This window comes from Pseudophryne corroboree, chromosome 5, assembly GCF_028390025.1.
Source record: "Pseudophryne corroboree isolate aPseCor3 chromosome 5, aPseCor3.hap2, whole genome shotgun sequence".
Classification (NCBI taxonomy): domain Eukaryota; kingdom Metazoa; phylum Chordata; class Amphibia; order Anura; family Myobatrachidae; genus Pseudophryne; species Pseudophryne corroboree.
In genome coordinates, this window is record NC_086448.1 from 731,371,461 (window position 1) to 731,390,962 (window position 19,502).

The following is a 19,502-nucleotide window of genomic DNA, read 5'->3' on the forward strand; positions in this document are numbered from 1 at the left end:
TTATGGTGTTGTTGTTGTTGTTGTTTTTGGGGGGCGCCATTTTTCATCTTGCCCTGGGCTCCGAAAACCCTAGTTACGCCTCTGTGTATACTACCTAATTCATAGAACAGATGTACACTAGCTAATTCATATAACAGATGTACACTAGCTAATTCATGTAACAGATGTATACTAGCTAATTCATATAACAGATGTACACTAGCTAATTCATATAACAGATGTACACTAGCTAATTCATGTAACAGATGTATACTAGCTAATTCATATAACAGATGTACACTAGCTAATTCATATAACAGATGTAACAGATATATACTAGCTAATTCATAGAACAGATGTACACTAGCAAATTCATATAACTGATGTACACTAGCTAATTCATGTAACAGATGTATACTAGCTAATTCATATAACAGATGTACACTAGCTAATTCATATAACAGATGTAACAGATATATACTAGCTAATTCATAGAAAAGATGTACACTAGCAAATTCATAGAACAGATGTACACTAGCAAATTCATATAACAGATGTATACTAGCTAATTCATATAACAGATGTATACTAGCTAATTCATATAACAGATGTACACTAGCTAATTCATATAACAGATGTACACTAGCTAATTCATATAACAGATGTACACTAGCTAATTCATATAACAGATGTACACTAGCTAATTCATATAACAGATGTATACTAGCTAATTCATAAAACAGATGTATACTAGCTAATTCATATAACAGATGTAACAGATGTATACTAGCTAATTGATAGAACAGATGTACACTAGCTAATTCATATAACAGATGTACACTAGCTAATTCATATAACAGATGTACACTAGCTAATTCATATAACAGATGTACACTAGCTAATTCATATAACAGATGTACACTAGCTAATTCATATAACAGATGTATACTAGCTAATTGATAGAACAGATGTACACTAGCTAATTCATATAACAGATGTACACTAGCTAATTCATATACCAGATGTATACTAGCTAATTCATATAACAGATGTACACTAGCTAATTCATATAACAGATGTAACAGATGTATACTAGCTAATTGATAGAACAGATGTACACTAGCTAATTCATATAACAGATGTACACTAGCTAATTCATATAACAGATGTACACTAGCTAATTCATATAACAGATGTACACTAGCTAATTCATATACCAGATGTACACTAGCTAATTCATATAACAGATGTATACTAGCTAATTGATAGAACAGATGTACACTAGCTAATTCATATAACAGATGTACACTAGCTAATTCATATACCAGATGTATACTAGCTAATTCATATAACAGATGTACACTAGCTAATTCATATAACAGATGTAACAGATGTATACTAGCTAATTCATAGAACAGATGTACACTAGCTAATTCATAGAACAGATGTATACTAGCTAATTCATATAACAGATGTACACTAGCTAATTCATATAACAGATGAACACTAGCTAATTCATATAACAGATGTACACTAGCTAATTCATATAACAGATGTACACTAGCTAATTCATAGAACAGATGTATACTAGCTAATTGATAGAACAGATGTACACTAGCTAATTCATAGAACAGATGTACACTAGCAAATTCATATAACAGATGTACACTAGCTAATTCATAGAACAGATGTATACTAGCTAATTGATAGAACAGATGTACACTAGCTAATTCATAGAACAGATGTACACTAGCAAATTCATATAACAGATGTACACTAGCTAATTCATATAACAGATGTATACTAGCTAATTCATAGAACAGATGTATACTAGCTAATTTATATAACAGATGAACACTAGCTGATTCATATAACAGATGTACACTAGCTTATTCATAGAACAGATGTACACTAGCTAATTCATATAACAGATGTATACTAGCTAATTCATATAACAGATGTACACTAGCTAATTCATATAACAGATGTACACTAGCTAATTCATATAACAGATGTATACTAGCTAATTGATAGAACAGATGTACACTAGCTAATTCATATAACAGATGTACACTAGCTAATTCATAAAACAGATGTATACTAGCTAATTCATATAACAGATGTAACAGATGTATACTAGCTAATTCATAGAACAGATGTACACTAGCAAATTCATATAACAGATGTACACTAGCTAATTCATATAACAGATGTATACTAGCTAATTCATATAACAGATGTATACTAGCTAATTCATATAACAGATGTAACAGATGTATACTAGCTAATTCATAGAACAGATGTACACTAGCTAATTCATATAATAGATGTATACTAGCTAATTCATATAACAGATGTACACTAGCTAATTCATATAACAGATGTACACTAGCAAATTCATATAACAGATGTACACTAGCTAATTCATATAACAGATGTACACTAGCTAATTCATATAACAGATGTATACTAGCTAATTCATAGAACAGATGTACACTAGCTAATTCATATAACAGATGTACACTAGCTAATTCATATAACAGATGTATACTAGCTAATTCATATAACAGATGTATACTAGCTAATTCATAGAACAGATGTACACTAGCTAATTCATGTAACAGATGTACACTAGCTAATTCATAGAACTGATGTATACTAGCTAATTCATAGAACAGATGTACACTAGCTAATTCATGTAACAGATGTACACTAGCTAATTCATAGAACAGATGTATACTAGCTAATTCATAGAACAGATGTATACTAGCTAATTCATATAACAGATGTATTATAGCTAATTCATATAACAGATGTACACTAGCTAATTCATAGAACAGATGTATACTAGCTAATTCATATAACAGATGTACACTAGCTAATTCATAGAACAGATGTATACTAGCTAATTCATATAACAGATGTACACTAGCTAATTCATAGAACATATGTACACTAGCTAGTTCATGTAACAGATGTACACTAGCTAATTCATGTAACAGATGTACACTAGCTAATTCATATAACAGATGTACACTAGCTAATTCATATAACAGATGTACACTAGCTAATTCATATAACAGATGTATTATAGCTAATTCATATAACGGATGTACACTAGCTAATTCATAGAACAGATGTATACTAGCTAATTCATATAACAGATGTACACTAGCTAATTCATATAACAGATGTAACAGATGTATACTAGCTAATTGATAGAACAGATGTACACTAGCTAATTCATATAACAGATGAACACTAGCTAATTCATATAACAGATGTACACTAGCTAATTCATATAACAGATGTACACTAGCTAATTCATATAACAGATGTACACTAGCTAACTCATATATCAGATGTACACTAGCTAATTCATAGAACAGATGTACACTAGCTAATTCATAGAACAGATGTATACTAGCTAATTCATATAACAGATGTACACTAGCTAATTCATAGAACAGATGTACACTAGCTAATTCATATAACAGATGTATACTAGCTAATTCATAAAACAGATGTATACTAGCTAATTCATATAACAGATGTATACTAGCTAATTCATAGAACAGATGTATACTAGCTAATTCATAGAACAGATGTACACTAGCTAATTCATATAACAGATGTACACTAGCTAATTCATGTAACAGATGTATACTAGCTAATTCATATAACAGATGTATACTAGCTAATTCATAGAACAGATGTATACTAGCTAATTCATATAACAGATGTATACAAGCTAATTCATAGAACAGATGTACACTAGCTAATTCATAGAACAGATGTACACTAGCTAATTCATATAACAGATGTACACTAGCTAATTCATATAACAGATGTATACTAGCTAATTCATATAACAGATGTACACTAGCTAATTCATGTAACAGATGTATACTAGCTAATTCATATAACAAATGTATACTAGCTAATTCATAGAACAGATGTATACTAGCTAATTCATATAACAGATGTATACAAGCTAATTCATAGAACAGATGTACACTAGCTAATTCATAGAACAGATGTACACTAGCTAATTCATATAACAGATGTATACTAGCTAATTCATATAACAGATGTATACTAGCTAATTCATATAACAGATGTAACAGATGTATACTAGCTAATTCATAGAACAGATGTACACTAGCTAATTCATATAATAGATGTATACTAGCTAATTCATATAACAGATGTACACTAGCTAATTCATATAACAGATGTACACTAGCAAATTCATATAACAGATGTACACTAGCTAATTCATATAACAGATGTACACTAGCTAATTCATATAACAGATGTATACTAGCTAATTCATAGAACAGATGTACACTAGCTAATTCATATAACAGATGTGTACACTAGCTAATTCATATAACAGATGTATACTAGCTAATTCATATAACAGATGTATACTAGCTAATTCATAGAACAGATGTACACTAGCTAATTCATGTAACAGATGTACACTAGCTAATTCATAGAACTGATGTATACTAGCTAATTCATAGAACAGATGTACACTAGCTAATTCATGTAACAGATGTACACTAGCTAATTCATAGAACAGATGTATACTAGCTAATTCATAGAACAGATGTATACTAGCTAATTCATATAACAGATGTATTATAGCTAATTCATATAACAGATGTACACTAGCTAATTCATAGAACAGATGTATACTAGCTAATTCATATAACAGATGTACACTAGCTAATTCATAGAACAGATGTATACTAGCTAATTCATATAACAGATGTACACTAGCTAATTCATAGAACATATGTACACTAGCTAGTTCATGTAACAGATGTACACTAGCTAATTCATGTAACAGATGTACACTAGCTAATTCATATAACAGATGTACACTAGCTAATTCATATAACAGATGTACACTAGCTAATTCATATAACAGATGTATTATAGCTAATTCATATAACGGATGTACACTAGCTAATTCATAGAACAGATGTATACTAGCTAATTCATATAACAGATGTACACTAGCTAATTCATATAACAGATGTAACAGATGTATACTAGCTAATTGATAGAACAGATGTACACTAGCTAATTCATATAACAGATGAACACTAGCTAATTCATATAACAGATGTACACTAGCTAATTCATATAACAGATGTACACTAGCTAATTCATATAACAGATGTACACTAGCTAACTCATATATCAGATGTACACTAGCTAATTCATAGAACAGATGTACACTAGCTAATTCATAGAACAGATGTATACTAGCTAATTCATATAACAGATGTACACTAGCTAATTCATAGAACAGATGTACACTAGCTAATTCATATAACAGATGTATACTAGCTAATTCATAAAACAGATGTATACTAGCTAATTCATATAACAGATGTATACTAGCTAATTCATAGAACAGATGTATACTAGCTAATTCATAGAACAGATGTACACTAGCTAATTCATATAACAGATGTACACTAGCTAATTCATGTAACAGATGTATACTAGCTAATTCATATAACAGATGTATACTAGCTAATTCATAGAACAGATGTATACTAGCTAATTCATATAACAGATGTATACAAGCTAATTCATAGAAAAGATGTACACTAGCTAATTCATAGAACAGATGTACACTAGCTAATTCATATAACAGATGTACACTAGCTAATTCATATAACAGATGTATACTAGCTAATTCATATAACAGATGTACACTAGCTAATTCATGTAACAGATGTATACTAGCTAATTCATATAACAAATGTATACTAGCTAATTCATAGAACAGATGTATACTAGCTAATTCATATAACAGATGTATACAAGCTAATTCATAGAACAGATGTACACTAGCTAATTCATAGAACAGATGTACACTAGCTAATTCATATAACAGATGTACACTAGCTAATTCATATAACAGATGTACACTAGCTAATTCATGTAACAGATGTATACTAGCTAATTCATATAACAGATGTATACTAGCTAATTCATATAACAGATGTACACTAGCTAATTCATATAACAGAATGACTGAAGATTAAATGTAATTTCATTTTGAATGAAAATCAAATGTTTAACTGTTTTTGACATGTTTAGAATTCAAATTAGCATTAAAAAGTCATACATCTTCAGCGGCCAGCCTGGAGACGCCAGTTGGTATTTTTTAAACTTCTTCTATATGTTTCTATGTTTTTGTCTTGTGTGATTCGTAATGTCATTGAATTGGCATCCAAGGTGCAGCAAGATTGAAGGTGAGATTACAAGTATTGATCGGAGCTTACTAGGAGTGCTGGTGTGTGAAAGATTCAATCCATTCTCTTTGTACCAGAGTGAGCAATTTCTGTGAGATCATTGCCACTCGTCCTCTCCAAAATGTAACACTAAAGTCTCTGTGATAACAATACATTATAAAGGCGAGGTATGAAACCGCACTAACAGTCTACATAACTAATACAGACAAATGGTAAATTAAAGTGTCATACTATATACTGTATTTTTCATCCATCAATATACAGAAATAATCTAATGGTACAAGCAGATTCCTCATCCCCGTTTTAGGAGTCACAGAACAGTCATACATTTTCAGTTATGGTCATTAAGCTCAGAACATTGGCCCATTACTGGGAACAAAGATTGTCATGTGCATGGGGGGATTACCCCAGACCTCATCTCCATCACTGAACCCATCTAACATGCAGGTTTAAGGTGAGTTACATTCTAATAAACTAATTGCACAGGATCAGATATATATAAAAAAAAAAGATTTTACTTACCGATAAATCTATTTCTCGTAGTCCGTAGTGGATGCTGGGACTCCGTCAGGACCATGGGGAATAGCGGCTCCGCAGGAGACAGGGCACAAAATTTAAAAGTTTGACCACTAGGTGGTGTGTACTGGCTCCTCCCCCTATGACCCTCCTCCAAGCCTCAGTTAGGATACTGTGCCTGGACGAGCGTACACAATAAGGAAGGATTTTGAATCCCGGGTAAGACTCATACCAGCCACACCAATCACACCGTACAACTTGTGATCTGAACCCAGTTAACAGTATGACAAACGTAGGAGCCTCTGAACAGACGGCTCACAACAATAACAACCCGATTTTTTTGTAACAATAACTATGTACAAGTATTGCAGACAATCCGCACTTGGGATGGGCGCCCAGCATCCACTACGGACTACGAGAAATAGATTTATCGGTAAGTAAAATCTTATTTTCTCTGACGTCCTAGTGGATGCTGGGACTCCGTCAGGACCATGGGGATTATACCAAAGCTCCCAAACGGGCGGGAGAGTGCGGATGACTCTGCAGCACCGAATGAGAGAACTCCAGGTCCTCCTTAGCCAGGGTATCAAATTTGTAGAATTTTACAAACGTGTTCTCCCCTGACCACGTAGCTGCTCGGCAGAGTTGTAATGCCGAGACCCCTCGGGCAGCCGCCCAAGATGAGCCCACCTTCCTTGTGGAATGGGCCTTGACAGATTTAGGCTGTGGCAGGCCTGCCACAGAATGTGCAAGTTGAATTGTGCTACAAATCCAACGAGCAATCGTCTGCTTAGAAGCAGGAGCACCCAGCTTGTTGGGTGCATACAGTATAAACAGCGAGTCAGATTTTCTGACTCCAGCCGTCCTTGAAATATATATTTTCAATGCTCTGACAACGTCCAGCAACTTGGAATCCTCCAAATCGCTAGTAGCCGCAGGCACCACAATAGGCTGGTTCAGGTGAAACGCTGAAACCACCTTAGGCAGAAAGTGAGGACGCGTCCGCAGTTCTGCCCTGTCCGAATGGAAAATCAGATATGGGCTTTTATACGATAAAGCCGCCAATTCTGACACTCTCCTGGCTGAAGCCAAGGCCAGTAGCATGGTTACTTTCCATGTAAGATATTTCAAATCCACCTATTTGAGTGGCTCAAACCAATGGGATTTGAGAAAATCCAAAACTACATTAAGATCCCACGGTGCCACTGGGGGCACAACCGGGGGCTGTATATGTAGTACTTGATAATGTTGTGCAGTCACCTCCTTCCTGGCTTTTACCAGGGTAGGGATGACCTCTTCTGGAATGCCTTTTTCCCTTAGGATTCGGCGTTCAACCACCATGCCGTCAAACGCAGCCGCGGTAAGTCTTGGAATAGACACGGTCCCTGCTGAAGCAGGTCCCGTCTTAGAGGTAGAGGCCACGGATCTTCCGTGAGCATCTCCTGAAGTTCCGGGTACCAAGTTCTTCTTGGCCAATCCGGAGCCACGAGTATCGTTCTTACTCCCCTTTGCCGTATAATTCTCAGTACTTTTGGTATGAGAGGCAGAGGAGGAAACACATACACTGACTGGTACACCCATGGTGTTACCAGAGCGTCTACAGCTATTGCCTGAGGGTCTCTTGACCTGGCGCAATACCTGTCCAGTTTTTTGTTGAGGCGGGACGCCATCATGTCCACCATTGGTCTTTCCCAATGGACCACAATCATGTGGAAGACTTCTGGATGAAGTCCCCACTCTCCCGGGTGCAGATCGTGTCTGCTGAGGAAGTCTGCTTCCCAGTTGTCCACTCCCGGGATGAACACAGCTGACAGTGCTAACACATGATTTTCTGCCCAGCGGAGAATCCTTGCAGCTTCTGCCATTGCCCTCCTGCTTCTTGTGCCGCCCTGTCTGTTTACGTGGGCGACTGCCGTGATGTTGTCCGACTGAATCAACACCGGCTGACCCTGAAGCAGAGGTTTTGCCAGGCTTAGAGCATTGTAGATTGCTCTTAGCTCCAGTATATTTATGTGAAGAGACGTCTCCAGGCTTGACCACACGCCCTGGAAGTTTCTTCCCTGTGTGACCGCTCCCCAGCCTCTCAGGCTTGCATCCGTGGTCACTAGGACCCAGTTCTGTATGCCGAATCTGCGGCCCTCTAACAGATGAGCACTCTGCAACCACCATAGCAGAGACACTCTTGTCCTTGTGGACAATTTTATCCGCTGATGCATCTGCAGATGCGATCCGGACCATTTGTCCAGCAGATCCCACTGAAAAGTTCGTGCATGGAATCTGCCGAATGGAATCGCTTCGTAAGAAGCTACCATTTTTCCCAGGACTCTTGTGCATTGATGCACAGATACTTTTCCTGGTTTTAGGAGGTTCCTGACTAGATCGGATAACTCCCTGGCTTTCTCCTCCGGAAGAAATACCTTTTTCTGAACAGTGTCCAGAATCATCCCTAGGAACAACAGACGTGTCGTCGGGATCAGTTGGGATTTTGGAAAATTCAGAATCCACCCGTGTTGTTGGAGCACTACTTGGGTTAGTGCTACTCCGACCTCCAGCTGTTCTCTGGATCTTGCCCTTATCAGGAGATCGTCCAAGTAAGGGATAATTAAGACGCCTTCTCTTCGAAGAAGGATCATCATTTCGGCCATTACCTTGGTAAAGACCCGGGGTGCCGTGGACAATCCAAACGGCAGCGTCTGAAACTGATAATGACAGTTTTGGACCACGAACCTGAGGTACCCTTGGTGTGAAGGACAAATTGGAACATGAAGGTAAGCATCCTTGATGTCCAAGGACACCATAAAATCCCCTTCTTCCAGATTCGCTATCACTGCTCTGAGTGACTCCATCTTGAACTTGAATTTTTGTATGTACAGGTTCAGAGATTTTAGATTTAGAATCGGTCTTACCGAGCCGTCCGGCTTCGGTACCACAAATAGCGTGGAGTAATACCCCTGTCCCTGTTGTAGGAGGGGTACCTTGACTATCACCTGCTGAGAATACAGCTTGTGAATGGCCTCCAATACCGTCGCCCTGTCGGAGGGAGACGTTGGCAAAGCAGACTTTAGGAAACGGCGAGGAGGGGACTTCTCGAATTCCAACCTGTAACCCTGAGATACTACCTGCAGGATCCAGGGGTCCACCTGCGAGTGAGCCCACTGTGCGCTGAAATGTTTGAGGCGACCCCCCACCGCCCCTGAGTCTGCTTGTAAGGTCCCAGCGTCATGCTGACGCCTTTGTAGAAGCCGGGGAGGGCTTCTGCTCCTGGGAAGGAGCTGCTTGTTGCAGTCTCTTACCCTTTCCTTTGCCTCGGGGCAAATAGGAATGTCCTTTTGCTCGTTTGTTCTTATAGGAACGAAAGGACTGCGGCTGAAAAGCCTGCGGCTTTTTCTGCTGGGAGGTGACCTGGGGTAAAAAGGTGGATTTTCCGGCCGTTGCCGTGGCCACCAGATCCGATAGATCGACCCCAAATAATTCCTCCCCCTTATACGGTAATACTTCCATATGTCGTTTGGAATCCGCATCACCTGACCACTGGCGCGTCCATAAACTTCTTCTGGCAGATATGGACATCGCACTTACTCTTGATGCCAGAGTGCAAATATCTCTCTGTGCATCTCGCATATAAAGAAATGCATCCTTTAACTGCTCTATAGTCAGTAAAATACTGTCCCTATCCAGGGTATCAATATTTCTTTATCATCCACTAGGGGTCACTGGAGTACTCTTGGGATATGGACGGGCGTAGCCGATCAAAGGCACTGAATATTCAAATTTAGGACTCTCCCCCCCCTCCATATCCCCAAGTACCTCAGTGTACTTTGCCAGTGTTTTTTCGGTGCTCACAGCATGATCATCGGCTTGTGGCAATGGCCACTTTTCAGAAGATTTTTATTTTTTATTTTTATTTTTTAATTTTTACACTTCCCGTCCCAGTTTCTGAAAAACTTGGGTCCGGGATGGTGCCGCTGCAAGGCAGCGTATGGCGTGTCGGTCCTCACAAAGAGCACCCTCACAGCCACAGGCGCTATAAGCAAGCGCATGGCGTGTCGGTCCTCACAACGAGCACCCTCACAGCCACAGGCAGCCACTGTCTCCTGCAAGCTGAACGGACCTTACAGAAAGAAGATCCGTTACAGCCAGGATGAGACAAAGAGCTGGAAGAAAGAGCTTACAGCAGACACGAGGAGAGAAGCTGGAGGCTGAAACGTAGCTTACACAGAGAAGCTCGTCACAGCCAGGAGAGCAAGGTATGTGTGTCAGGGCGGTCAGCTCACGCTGCCGCCCTGCTGTGTGTGTTATACTGTACAGGCGCTGACGGGTCCCGCTGAAGTAGAGGAGCACTTCTTATATATGAAGTTCCACCTGATAGTTGGGGAGAATGAGAGAGTTCTCCTCACATTATACGCGCTGAGCGGCCAAACGTCACTCAGACGCCGGCCGCTCTCACTGCGCTAATGGCCCGGCACCGCTAATCACGCTGAGACCTAAAGCAGAGCGGCCGCACGTCACTCAGACGCCGGCCGCTCTCACTGCACTAATGGCCCGGCACCGCTGATCGCCGCCGAGACTCTCCGTGCGCTGGCCTAAAGCACAGCGGCCGCACGTCACTCAGACGCCGGCCGCTCTCACTGCTCTAACGACACGCACTGTGTGCTCAACTAAGAGAGCGGCCGCTCGGCACTCAGACGCCGGCCGCTCTCACTGATCTGATGGCCCGGCACCGCTACACGCCGCCGAGACTCCCCTGTACTAAACAGTGGCCGCACGTCATTAAAGGACGCCGGCCACTCTTCCACAGAGACACCGCAGACACAGGGAGACTGTGTACTGCTGTAGGAAGCAGCTTCCGGACGGCTCCCCGGCGCGGAATTCAGGCTCTCCCTGCACCCGATCCCTGTACGCTGCAGGTAACATGGGGATGCAGGGGGGAGGGGGAGGGGGAATAATACCTATAGCAGCAGCAAAGACAAGCTGTGTACGGGGTATTATATGTTTCTGCAGGTTTATATATATAATATATAATGAAACTTTGGCTGGCAGAACTGTCTATGATATCAGTATAAACTGTGATTATATGTGTAAACACTTGGTATATATATATATATAATATATATATGAGGCTTTGGCTGGCAATAGGTTACCAGTGGATAACCTATTGCAAGTTTAACCATGTTTTCTGTTATTTTTGAGTGTTCATATTAATTGACTAATTGCATATATTTTACTGTATCCAACACCAGGGTTATCACTGTATAAAAGGCTATTAAGCATAGTAACTGTATAATAGGCTATTAAGCCTATATTACAACTGCAGCAGGTAACCTGTACTGTGATTGTCTGGGAAAGCATGGCATGACGGCCATTTTAATCATTGCTGGTTTTCCAGTTATAATTCCATAACACCGGCCATACACCTCTACTCCACAAGGAGGCGCAGGGGTGTTAGTGGGAAGTTGTAGTGCAGGATAATTCTAGAACATTCCTGCCCTACATCTTTAAGCCACCAGAAGGCGCAGGGGTGTTAGTAGGAATTTGGTTCGGGTTTCATGCCCATGTGAACTGCTTTTCACATAAAGAACACTTTAGTTTCCTAATAAATATGCTGTTCAGCAATAACATATATCTATAGATATATATGCCATATAATAACTTTATTAAGTCGTGCAAGTGTCTGTCTGTTGCCTATTATGATGTCTGTCGACATAGCAAATAAGGCTCTAGTGCAGACTAAAAATGTTAACATTGGCAATTCAAATTAAAACAGCGGTAATCGGAGTCTCAGAATAACTCCGCCAGCGCTAACAAAAGACAAGCTTTCCAAAGTGACTATTTTCCTTTGGGTACCAGAGTGTTTCTTTCACTGGTCTTATAATTTAATGCACGATTCTATGTCAAATCTCACACCGATAACTACAAGTGAGAAGGGTACATTAGTCCAGCACTCAGATAGTGCGGGGTTTTGGACAACCATACATAATCGTGTCCAAAAGGACGCGATCCGGCATTGGTAAATGCGTTTCTGTCAAACATTATAAAAACCCCAGATACATTTGGGTCACTAGATCTATGTATGAAACCATACCGATCACGGTTAAAAGAAGCTGCAGAGTATATCTGTAAAGCTTCTGCTAACGCCGGTTATTTTCATTGTCGCTAGTTAAGCGCGACGAGGCCAGAGCTTGTTTGCTCCTAAATTTGATATACTTGTAACGCCATTTTATCCCTTTAGGATATTCTGCCATTAGCGCATACGCATACAGTATACTTGTAACGGCGTTTTATTCCTTTATAAGAAATGTAACGACAGGACGTTACAGTCTGCAAGCCAGTGGTTTGATGACCGCCTTTACAATTGTGGAAGTGGGTCTTTTCATGTTACAGTTGCGAGGTTTCATGACTTCAACTCATATATGTCGCAGCTAGTTACAGCTTACAGTACAAAACTGCTTCTGTCGAACGGTTTGGCAGGTTGTCATTTAGTCGTTGCTGGTTTATAAACCAGGCAATAGTACGCTAACAGAGTCAAAGTTACTTATTCCCTTCTGTTTGAGCAAAATCAAACAGCTCCGTGGAATATCAATCAGCAAGTCATTTACTACAGTTAGAAAATGGTTTTTTTCTGCGGTTAGTTTTTGCTTATTGGAGCCACACAATTGTATAATTGCATTGATTTTCACAATGCGTATTTACCCAGTCAGGTTTATTCATATCAGGTTCTAGCGTTTGCAAATCGCCACAACCATTAACCAGTTCATTTCTTCCGTTGCTTATCGCTTCCGGTATTTACCAAAGTGATGTTGAAATGATAGCTAATCTCACATAAGAACTATGTATCAACAAAGTTCCTCTATCTTGTGCTACTAAGGTATACTGCGGTAGCATATTAAGTTGCGGTAGCATATTAAGTTCGAAAACAATCACATCTAAGTCGGTCTAAACGATGTCAATTCCTAGGTAAGATTATAAATACGGTAAATCAAAGACTTTTACCTACTACACCAGCAAGAACAAAGGTACACGCACATTAGCGGTACATTGCTGTATTCACTTATTAAGAATAAAGATGTGTTTTCAATCGCGTTTCTCACAGAGGGACAAGGGTGCGTATACTCTGGACGACAGTCACAGAGAGTCAGGATTTGTAGTTAAAATCAACGCAAAGGTTCTAAAACACGACAGATTCCTGTCGATAAAGGTACTAGAACTCTGTGCATTTTACAATGCAATAGATAAATGTCCTAAAACTCTGTGCATTTTACAATACATTAAATGATTCGCTTTCAGTCTGACCAGGGATAGAATCTGGTTTCTCTTCAGAACGAATAAATCTTTCGCTTTTTACTAAAGATTTCTGTGGAGAGAAACAACCGTGAGTTTCATGTAATTTTGTTTTTCAGCCCTGGCTCACGCTGCCTTTAAGCAGTCAAACAAAGCAACGGCAGTTGCATACTCAACAACAGTGAGAACCAAGAAGCCGCATGACTATGCGGCAGGTAACTCAAATCTTTAATGGCTCAGAACGCCATTATGTGAAAATGTCAAGAAACACGATCTCACCCGTCAGGGTTTGGATCTTGGAAACTGGACATTACATCCAGAGGTGTTTCACAAGGGGGTTACCCTCAAGTATACATGATGGCATCTCGCCACAATGATGAAAGCTCAGTATGTGTACATCACATTCATGGGGTCATTCAGCATCGTGTATCTAGCTCCACCATTTTCTGCTTCTCTCTTCGTTGCCAAAACGGATCAGAAGACAGTTCGTCACAGTCATACTGGTGGTATCTCATGGGTTTCAGAGAAGTTTGCTTCTCGAATTGTCAAGGAATACTTGCACACGATCTGGCCCCGCTCATAATACGTCCAACCTGTTACATCAGGAAACGTTTCTTTTACCCATAGTTACCTATGTACCTATTATCTATGTACCGCAGCTGCGGTTGACAGGGTGAGGGTTCAGACCGCCCTCTTAAAAAATAGAGCGTTACAGTATCGGTTATACCAACCATGTTACGAAATAGTAAGCCGCTTAAGGCAGCTCATTATTAAGAAATTTCGTGTGCTTACATAGGTTGTAACTCTCGGAAGTTTCCAACATCATACTTCAAGTACCCGTATTCTGTTAAACGGAATGGGATGGAAAACTGCGGTCATCTGCACTAAGAGTGCAGGTATCTGTGTGGTAAACTTATTTTCAAAGCGTTTGCCTCTATTTACGTCTGTGAACATCTTTCTACAAGGTGTCACCAAAGTTCAGACTCTATTTATCCCACCTACAGCGCTAGGCGATTTGAGGTTGGGTTCAGATTTCTTACAGTTTTCATATTGTGGAACCTTTTTTTTTAACAAAAGGGAATTAAATTTTCATATTTTGGAACCCTTTTTAAAAAAATGGGGATTAAGTTTCTCACTTTGGAAAACATTTTTCTTCTAGCCTTGCCTACGGCAAGGGTGCTTCGGCAAGGGGTTTGTTTTCATATTTGGGTGCCTTGTATTCCAAGCCACCGTATTTGAGTTTCTCATGACAAATCAGATCTTCGGACGAAATCCGCTTTCGTATTCATCACATCAATATACCAATAGTGGTTACTGTGTGGACAGCACATTCTAAAATTCTGAATGTGGTACACGCGTTACGCGTTTATATATGTACCGAACGTCTACAGTACGTGATATGTATACGTTGTTGTTATATATGATACTGCAAACTGGTGTTAGCCAGTTTCTCAGCAGACATTATCCAGTTGGATAGTAATGACTACAAGTCAGGTTTACTTTAAGGCTAAGTTACAATCGCCTACGTCAGTAATAGTTCATTCCACAGGTTCTGTGGGAATGTCGGACCCAGCGGGTCGTGGAGCGTCTACGACGCGGCTACATAGCCTTCAGTGCACCACGTTGGTGCACGTTTACACGTTATGAATGGTGGCGCCATCAGCATTTAGCTTTGGCTGCCTACTGTTACAAGTATCAAACAGCTCTCCCGCCCACGAGGGAAGCTTTGGTACGTCCCAAGAGTACTCCAGTGACCCCTAGTGGATGATAAAGAAAATAGGATTTTGGTACTTACCAGGTAAATCCTTTTCTTTGAATCCATAGGGGGCACTGGACGCCCACCCAGAGCAGTTTTACCTGGGTTGTTTAAGCTCAAGGGAGCTTAGTGAACAAATTTTACTTGGGTGGTATTAAGCTCAAAGGAGCTTATGGTAACACATTTTCACCGATTGGATCAAATTATAAAGTTCTATCGGTTAAGGTGTCAACTGTTTAGTTGACAATAAGGTTACGGATCAACTTTGTGGTTGTCCGTTATGTTATAGGGATTCTCCATTGTCAACCTCTCTATATCCTGTTCGCTCAGTAAAAAACACTGGCAAAGTACACTGAGGTACTTGGGGATATGGAGGGGGGGGAGAGTCCTAAATTTGAATATTCAGTGCCTTTGATCGGCTACGCCCGTCCATATCCCAAGAGTACTCCAGTGCCCCCTATGGATTCAAAGAAAAGGATTTACCTGGTAAGTACCAAAATCCTATTTTTCAGACAGTGACTCCGACCAAGCCACGCCAGCACTGCACATCCAGGCTGAGGCGATTGCTGGTCTCAGTATAACACCCGTATGTGTGTATATACTTTTTAATGTATTCTCCAGCCTCCTATCAGCTGGATCCTTGAGGGCGGCCGTATCAGGAGACGGTAACGCCACTTGCTTTGATAAGCGTGTGAGCGCCTTATCCACCCTAGGAGGTGTTTCCCAGCGCTTCATTCAGTTCCTCTGATTCAGGAAAAACTATCGGTAGTTTTTTCACACCCCACATAATACCCCTTTTTGTGGTACTTGCAGTATCAGAGATATGCAAAGCCTCCTTCATTGCCGTGATCATATAACGTGTGGCCCTACTGGAAAATACGTTTGTTTCTTCACCGTCGACACTGGATTCAGTGTCAGTGTCTGGGTCTGTGTCGACCGACTGAGGTAAAGGGCGTTTTACAGCCCCTGACGGTGTCTGAGACGCCTGGACAGGTACTAACTGGTTTGCCGGCTGTCTCATGTCGTCAACCGACTTTTGTAGCGTGCTGACACTATCCCGTAATTCCATAAACAAAGCCATCCATTCTGGTGTCGACTCCCTAGGGGGTGACATCACCATTACAGGCAATTGCTCCGCCTCCACGCCAACATCGTCCTCATACATGTCGACACACACGTACCGACACACAGCAGACACACAGGGAATGCTCTGATAGAAGACAGGACCCCACTAGCCCTTTGGGGAGACAGAGGGAGAGTTTGCCAGCACACACCCAAGCGCTATAAATATATATAGGGACAACCTTAATAAGTGTGTTCCCTTTATAGCAGCTCAAATATTATAAATATCGCCAATAAGTGCCCCCCCTCTCTGTTTTTACCCTGTTTCTGTAGTGCAGTGCAGGGGAGAGTCCTGGGAGCCTTCCTCGCAGCGGAGCTGGGCAGGAAAATGGCGCTGTGTGCTGAGGAGAATAGGCCCCGCCCCCTTTTCGGCGGGCTTCTTCTCCCGTTTTTTTTGGAACCTGGCAGGGGTTAAATACATCCATATAGCCCCAGGGGCTATATGTGATATATTTTAGCCAGAATAGGTATATTACATTGCTGCCCAGGGCGCCCCCCCCAGCGCCCTGCACCCTCAGTGACCGCTGGTGTGAAGTGTGCGGAGAGCAATGGCGCACAGCTGCAGTGCTGTGCGCTACCTCATGAAGACTGAGACGTCTTCTGCCGCCGGTTTCTGGACCTCTTCTCTATTCGGCATCTGCAAGGGGGTCGGCGGCGCGGCTCCGGTGACCCATCCAGGCTGTACCTGTGATCGTCCCTCTGGAGCTAGTGTCCAGTAGCCTAAGAAGCAAATACATCCTGCACGCAGGTGAGTTCACTTCTTCTCCCCTAAGTCCCTCGTTGCAGTGAGCCTGTTGCCAGCAGGACTCACTGAAAATAAAAAACCTAACAAACTTTTTCTAAGCAGCTCTTTAGGAGAGCCACCTAGATTGCACCCTGCTCGGACGGGCACAAAAACCTAACTGAGGCTTGGAGGAGGGTCATAGGGGGAGGAGCCAGTACACACCACCTAGTGGTCAAACTTTTAAATTTTGTGCCCTGTCTCCTGCGGAGCCGCTATTCCCCATGGTCCTGACGGAGTCCCAGCATCCACTAGGACGTCAGAGAAATCAGAGCTGCTTAAAGCAGGGGTGGCCAACCCGCTGCTCTCGAGCCGCATGCGGCTCTGTCATCCGCCGCATGCTGGCCACCGCTGCCCTGGACCCCCTTACCCCGTGCTGCCTAACGCGCTGCTGCTGTCTGTGAGGGGAGGAGAGCGCAGCGTGCGCCTCTCCTGCCCCTCACTCTCCGGTGGCTGCCGGACCGCGAGCTTTGATTGGCTCACGGACCGGCGCCTAATTGAAGAGAGACACAGCTGCCGGAGAGTGAGGGGCAGGAGAGCAGCGTGGTGAGCAGCACGGGGGAAGGGGAGGACCATGTATATCTGGCACTGGGGGCATTGCTGGCCCTGTGGGGACATGTATACCTGGCACTGGGGTCATAGCTGGCACTGGGGAGACATGTATATCTGGCACTGTGGGGACACTGGCATTGGGGGCATAGCTGGCACTGTGGGGACATATATATCTGGCACTGTGGGGACATATATCTGGCACTTGGGGGACATGTATATCTGGCACTGGGGGGCATATCTGGCACTGGGGGGAAATGTATATCTGGCACTAGGAGCATAGCTGGCACTGTGGGGGCATATATATCTGGCACTAAGGGCATATCTGGCACGGGGGCATAGCTGGCACTCTGGGGACATATATATCTGGCACTGGGGGGACATGTATATCTGGTACTGGGGGAGAGCTGGCACTGTGTGGGGACATGTATATCTGGCACTGGGGGCATATCTGGCACTGTGGGGACACTGCATTGGGGGCATAGCTGGCACTTTGGGGACATATATCTAGCACTAGGGGCATAGCTGGCACTGTGGGGGCATATATATCTGGCACTGGGGGCATATCTGGCACTGGGGGCATAGCTGGCACTGGGGGTAAATGTATATCTGGCACTGGGGGGAAATGTATATCTGGCACTGGGGGGAAATGTATATCTGGAACTGGGGGCAGAGCTGGCACCGTGTGGGGACATGTATATCTGGCACTGTGGGGACACTGCATTGGGGGCATAGCTGGCACTTTGGGGACATATATATCTGGCACTAGGGGCATAGCTGGCACTCTGGGGACATATATATCTGGCACTGGGGGCATATCTGGCACTGGGGGAATAGCTGGCACTGGGGGGGAAATGTATATCTGGCACTGGGGGGACATGTATATCTGGCACTGGGGGGGTCATATGTATGTGGCACTGTGAGGCATATATGTATCTGGCACTGTGGGGACATATGTGTATGTGGCACTGTGGGGACATATGTTTCTGGCAGTGTGGAGGCACCCATTTTTTTTTACATTTTTCTATGTATGTGGCACTGTACTGGGACATTATATGTATTTGGCACTGTACAACAGACTAAAAACGGAGTTATGACACAAGGTCATACTCCTACAAACGTCATAACGAAAGGTGTGCGCACAAAATAGGGTGTGGCTTTGTGAAAATAGGCCACGCCCCCATTTTTGCGGCTCTTGCCCTTGACTACAGATCTTTTCTGGATCTTTGCATCTGACTGG

At 41.9% G+C, this 19,502-nt stretch overlaps 1 protein-coding gene and 1 pseudogene across 1 annotated transcript in view; one reads left to right on the forward strand and one right to left on the reverse strand.

The window, feature by feature from the left end:
• CNGB3 (cyclic nucleotide gated channel subunit beta 3) overlaps positions 1–19,502 on the reverse strand; it is a 346,397-nt gene that overhangs the window by 19,368 nt on the left and 307,527 nt on the right. The gene's annotated exons all lie outside the window — the stretch shown is intronic.
• LOC134931286 (U5 spliceosomal RNA) lies at positions 14,074–14,183 on the forward strand (annotated as a pseudogene).